The sequence below is a fragment of the Acipenser ruthenus genome, chromosome 55, assembly GCF_902713425.1.
Source record: "Acipenser ruthenus chromosome 55, fAciRut3.2 maternal haplotype, whole genome shotgun sequence".
Lineage (NCBI taxonomy): Eukaryota > Metazoa > Chordata > Actinopteri > Acipenseriformes > Acipenseridae > Acipenser > Acipenser ruthenus.
In genome coordinates this window covers 6,185,014-6,191,183 of record NC_081243.1, presented here as the reverse complement: position 1 = coordinate 6,191,183, position 6,170 = coordinate 6,185,014, and the positions used below count along the sequence as shown (strand labels likewise).

Sequence of the window (6,170 nt, the reverse complement as noted above, 5' to 3'; positions counted from 1 at the left end):
CGATGTTGAGCTTGAGGGGTATAATGCCCAATATATGCACTTTGTCGTGTTATTGCTTACATTTACCAGGCTATATATAAATTCTAATAATGAAGAGTTTCATAAATGTAATTAGTGTTTATTTACAAGTTATCTAAATAATAATAATAATAATAATAATAATAATAATAATAATAATAAACTTTATTTTATATACTGTCTTTAAAGCAACATCTCCACCTTCTTATAAAAATAAGTCTTTAAGATAGATTTAACAGTATTTAAATTGGCTGAATCCCTGATTGTGAATTTGGGAATAGTGTTCCAGAGTTTTGGGTCATAGCAAGAAAAATCTCTGTCGCCCATAGAGCACAGTCGAGCAGAGGGAGCACACGGCAATCCAGAATCAACTGAACGAAGGTTGCATGGAGGGGTATCGAATCAGACAGATACTGAGCGAAACCATGTAGAGCCTTAAAAGTAAGTAATAATATTTTAACATCAACACAAAACCTGACAGGCAACTAGTGCAGGGAAATCGAGAATCAGTGTTATATGATCCCTTGCCCGTGACCTAGCCAGGATACATGCTGCTGAGTTCTGAAGATCTTGTAATCTGGATAGTGTGCCTTTGGAGACACCTGCAAGCAGAGCGTTACAATAGTCAGTCCTCAAAAAAACAAATGCATGAACCAACTTTTCAGCAACGGAAACAGAGAGCATAGGTTGCACCCTTGTGATGCTTCTTAGGTGGAAAAATGATGCTTTAACAGTGTTCTGCACATGAGGTTCAAAAGTTAATCCAGGATCAAAAACAACTCCCAAATTCCTTATTTGGATCTAAACTCAAGCACAGTACCATCGACTGACAAGTTTACAGCATTAGTTTTACATAGCTGGTGGGCAGTACCTAGTAACATAACCTTGGTCTTATCACAGTTGAGATGCAAAAAAGTTTGTGACATCCAATCCAAGTTAAAGAGGGATACTTTTATAACTGGATCAGCTACTTAAAAAAACAGACTATAAATTAAATATTTTTGTTGGAAAACCAGGATCTGTCAAGCTGTAAAACATAAGACACTATTTGACATGTATCCAGCTCTGTGTTTCAAATGGAACAGGATGCCAGAGACACCCGCCCAAGGAAAACATACCCCTAGAGCAGTGGTCCTCAAATTTGAGCACGGGCATAAATTGATCTTACTTGGCTGTTTGCGGGCACGCTGACTATTGCATAGGTGCTTATCTTAAACACTGCCTTCCCACGACATATACAGTATAGTGTAGCGTGCACGGGGGAAGGCTGCAGCAGTAGGGCTGGTAGGTGACGTAATCACACACAGACATAAGCCTGATAAACGCTCCTTGTAATGGAGCTGGCTCTTTTGTGCAGCGGTATCGGCGCTATGCTTTAGTGTGAGAGGTCCCGGGTTCGCACCCACCCTCCGCCTGTGTGTGGATTGCCTCGCCCTGTGTGATGCGCCTACCTGCGGCAACCCGAGATCGCTACAATATATATGTGGGTATATATATATTGTAATACGATTGCACCTCACACGAGTTCGTTGCCCCTTTAAAAATAGACCCAACACACTGGAATGGATTTTTTAAGCGCTGGTGCGCTATTTTTAATACACCAAAACAAAATACAAACACAAAATAAACACCTAGCTCTTTACGAGCACTAACTAAACAAACAGGAACCTAAACTATAAATCAGGACAGCTAAGCTGTTTACCTGGAACACAAAACAAAATCTTCACCACGAAACAAACCACACAGGTTTACACTACCTTTCTTCACCCGACTGCTCGGAAGCAGAGCACCTATCCTGCTTCCTTCTCTCTCAGCAGCCCTGGGCAGACTATCTGCCTCTCTTAAATACCCTGCACCTGGTACTAATTTAACAATGGCCTTGTAATATGGAATATATTGAAACCGAATTGTCTGCTTGTGTAACACCTAGCCAATAAGGAGTAATTAAAACGTCACGCGAGCATTGGTGGTTCAGTGGTAGAATTCTTGCCTGCCACGCGGGAGGCCCGGGTTCGATTCCCGGCCAGTGCAACCTTCTTTTTCTTTTCTACTTTATGTATACAATTACAGCAGCACGCACCTGCCTTCAATCACTAAAAAAAAATATCTCCCCGGCTTGGTATGTAAAGAAAGTATAGCGGTGATGAAGGAGTTCAATATAAGGCGCCACTATGAAACTAAACATAAAGAAAAGTATGGCAAGTTAGAAGGAACTGACAGGCAGGAAAAAGTAGACGAATTACAACGAAGCCTTGATTATCAGCAAAACATGTTTAAAAGAGCAAAATGTGAAAGTGATGCGGCAGTAAAGGCGAGTTACGTTGTGACAGAATTAATTGCAAAGTCATCAAAGTCGTTTTCTGAGGGAGCATTTGTAAAAGATTGTATGCTTAAAGTTACAGAAATCGTATGCCCCGAGAAGAAACGCGCGTTTGCTAATATGCCAATCTTCAAGATCAGCTCGTTGAAAAAGCAAGGAATTTCGTAGCTTTTTCTCTTGCAGTCGACGAGGGCACAGATATTACCGATACTGCACAGTTATCAATTTTCATCCGGGGTGTGACTGCAGACTTAACCATTACTGAAGAACTTTTGAAAGTTGCCGCTATGCACGGCACCACTACAGCAAAAGATATATTTCAACAGCTTGAGAAGTGTATGAACAGCATGAAATTAACTTGGGAAAAATTAGTTGGCTTGACAACAGACGGAGCGCCTGCTATGTGTGGTGAAAAAAATGGGCTTGTTGCTTTAGTGCGCAAAAAACTAGAGGAGTTGAATTGCCCGGGACACTTACAATTTACCACTGTATTCTACACCAGGAAGCCTTATGCGGGAAGGTTTTGAAAATGGACAACGTCATGGCCACAGTTGTGAAAACTGTCAATTTCATCAGATCAAGAGGTTTGAATCACAGGCAGTTCCAGATGTTGCTAGAGGAGCTTAAGACACAACACAGAGATTTGCCATACCACACTGAGGTTCGCTGGCTTAGTCGTGGTGCAGTACTTAAAAGATTCTTCGAGCTACGTCAAGAAATAGAACTGTTCATGCACAATAAAGGGAGAGAAATGCCAGAGCTTTCAGATACACAATGGCTGTGTGATTTTGGATTTCTCTGCGATATAACTGAACACCTCGACACTTTGAATGTTAAAATGCAAGGCTGCAAACAAGTCATCACAGAAATGTATGACAGCGTAAAGGCGTTTCAGCTAAAGTTACGTCTTTGGGAAAAGCAGATGCAAGAAGGAAATCTTTCTCATTTCCCAACATGCCAAGCTGTTTCTGTGGGTGTGACTTTTCCTGGAGATGCATTTGCTGCAAAACTGAACCTGCTGCACGTGGAATTTGAGCGCCGCTTTTCTGATTTTAGAAAGCAGCAATTCCAGTTCCAGCTTTTCTCAAATCCATTTATCGTGGACGTGGAAGCTGCACCAGAACACATGCAAATGGAACTGATTGAACTACAGTGCAGTAGCGCACTGAAAGCGAAGTTTGATTCTGCCGGGGCTGAGCAATTGTACCGTCTCCTTCCAGTCACATTCCCACAGCTCCGCCTTAATGCCTCACGAGTCCTGTCAATGTTTGGAAGTACATACTTGTGCGAGCGGCTGTTTTCATTAATGAAGATCAATAAATCACCTCAAAGATCCCGGGTGAATGATGAACATTTACATTCCATCCTTAAGATAGCTTCATCACAAGACATGACTCCTGACATCGATAAACTGGTCTCACAAAAACGGTGTCAGGTTTCTTCAACAAATGAGCACTCTCAGTACAGCAAATAGGTAAGATAAAATGTGTTTCATCTTAATAATTTATACCAAAAACGAATGAATATAAATTCTTATATATATATATATATATATATATATATATATATATATATATATATATATATATATAGTATCACTAAAATGCATATTTATATGTAAAAATGATGCATATATTTTGTGGCCCGGGAAGCAAACATGAAATTGAGATGTGGCCCATGGTAAAATTGAGTTTGACACCCCTGCCCTAGACCAACGAGCCAGCTGCCGGTTTTATCCGGCGGCCGACGCGTGATACAGTCTCTGGCAGCAAAATAAGTGCAGCATGACCAGAGTCCCGTTCCGGAATGCTGCTGGCACCTCAGAGGAGGGGGGCTTAATACTCGCCAATGCAACCTCCTTTATTTTATGGCATTCTTATAGTGCTGCTTTTTTTTTTTTTTTTTTTTTTTTTTAATTTGCAGCACGAAAACTAGGATTCACATGTGTTTCACGTAACACTTTTTCAATTCATTCATCTGGTCACAGTGTTTTACCGCTACAGCAGGACCCGGCAATGCTTTTAATGGAATCGGCATTAAAAGCTGCCACGTCAGTGGAGAACTGCCCGAGTACTCTCGCTCTCATTTCAGACAAGGGGATTTGAATTGCCTTCTAGCCGTTCTCGCTCACGCCGGGCGCCGTGGCGTGTGTCTGTAATCCCAGCTACAGGGGCAGGTTGAGGCTGGCGGATCGCTTGAGCACGAAAGCTCTGTGCTGCAACTGGCTGTGCCGATCGGGAGTCCGCACTTAGCACGGCATCGACATGGCATTTCTGGGGGAGCTCGTGAATGCCAGATCGTCTAAGGAGGGGTGAACCGGCCCAGGTCGGGAACGGAGCAGGTCAAAACCCCCGTGTCGCACCAGTAGTGGGACTGCTCCTGTGAGCGGACGTTGCAGTGCATCCTTTGCAAAACAACGAAACCCAGCATCCTTTTTTTCTATTTATTTTTTGAAGTACTGTATCACGCGTCGGCCGCCGGATAAAACCGGCAGCTGGCTCGTTGGTCTAGGGGTATGGGGTATATATACAGAATGATGCAAATATAACTGACTCTATTCACATTCCCATCGCGACATCATCTTAAACGCCTTAACTCTCAAATACCAATTTCCACTGCATGCAAACTTCAAGCCATCCTATTGATTTGATCAGGAGCAGGACAGCAGTGTGGGGTAGTGGTTAGGGCTCTGGACTCTTGACCGGAGGGTCGTGGGTTCAATCCCCGGTGGGGACACTGCTGCTGTACCCTTGAGCAAGGTACTTTACCTAGATTGCTCCAGTAAAAACCCAACTGTATAAATGGGTAATTGTATGTAAAAATAATGTGATATCTTGTAACCATTGTAAGTCGCCCTGGATAAGGGCGTCTGCTAAGAAATAAAATAAATAAATTGCCTATTGCGTTGTGGGAGGACGCTTTGACTGAAATGTTGATAATCGTAGGACATTATTATTTGTGCCTGGAAGCTCAAATTGAATGAAATGGACTTTGAAAGTTGTATTAAGTGCCTTGATGAAGGGGGCAAATGAAGAAGTGCAAATCCGGGAACAAGAAGGTTGCAGGAATGGCCTGATGCTGGGAAGCTGGAAATTAACGTGACAGAGCAGAAGGAAGCAAGTTTTCTTCCAGGACAACCTTGTACTTGGCTTGATTCATGCCAAAGCTGCCCGATTCCAGCCTTGCTGAAGCACCCCCAGATCATCACCGATCCTCCACCACATTTCACAGTGGGTGCGAGACACTGTGGCTTGTAGGCCTCTCCAGGTCTCCGTCTAACCATTAGACGACCAGGTGTTGGGCAAAGCTGAAAATTGGACTCATCTGGGGGTGCTTCAGCAAGGCTGGAATCGGGCAGATTTGTCTTTGTGAAGGACGCATGAATCAAGCCAAGTACAAGGTTGTCCTGGAAGAAAACTTGCTTCCTTCTGCTCTGACAATGTTCCCCAACTCTGAGGATTGGTTTTTCCAGCAGGACAGTGCTCCATGCCACACAGCCAGGTCAATCAAGGTGTGGATGGAGGACCACCAGATCAAGACCCTGTCATGGGCAGCCCAATCTCCAGACCTGAACCTCATTGAAAACCTCTGGAATGTGATCAAGAGGAAGATGGATGGTCACAAGCCATCAAACAAAGCCGAGCTGCTTGAATTTTTGCGCCAGGAGTGGCATAAAGCCACCCAACATCAATGTGAAAGACTGGTGGAGAGCATGCCAAGACGCATGAAAGCTGTGCTTGAAAATCAGGGTTATTCCACCAAGTATTGATTTCTGAACTCTTCCTAAGTTAAAACATTAGTATCGTGTTTTTTTAAAAATGAATATGAACTT

General features: G+C 43.1%; 1 non-coding gene across 1 annotated transcript; it reads left to right on the top strand.

Moving 5' to 3' along the window:
- Window positions 1-1,978: 1,978 nt before the first annotated feature.
- On the top strand, window positions 1,979-2,049 carry trnag-gcc (transfer RNA glycine (anticodon GCC)). Its single transcript has one exon. It is a non-coding gene; the product is annotated as a tRNA-Gly (tRNA).
- The last annotated feature ends 4,121 nt before the right edge of the window (window positions 2,050-6,170 follow it).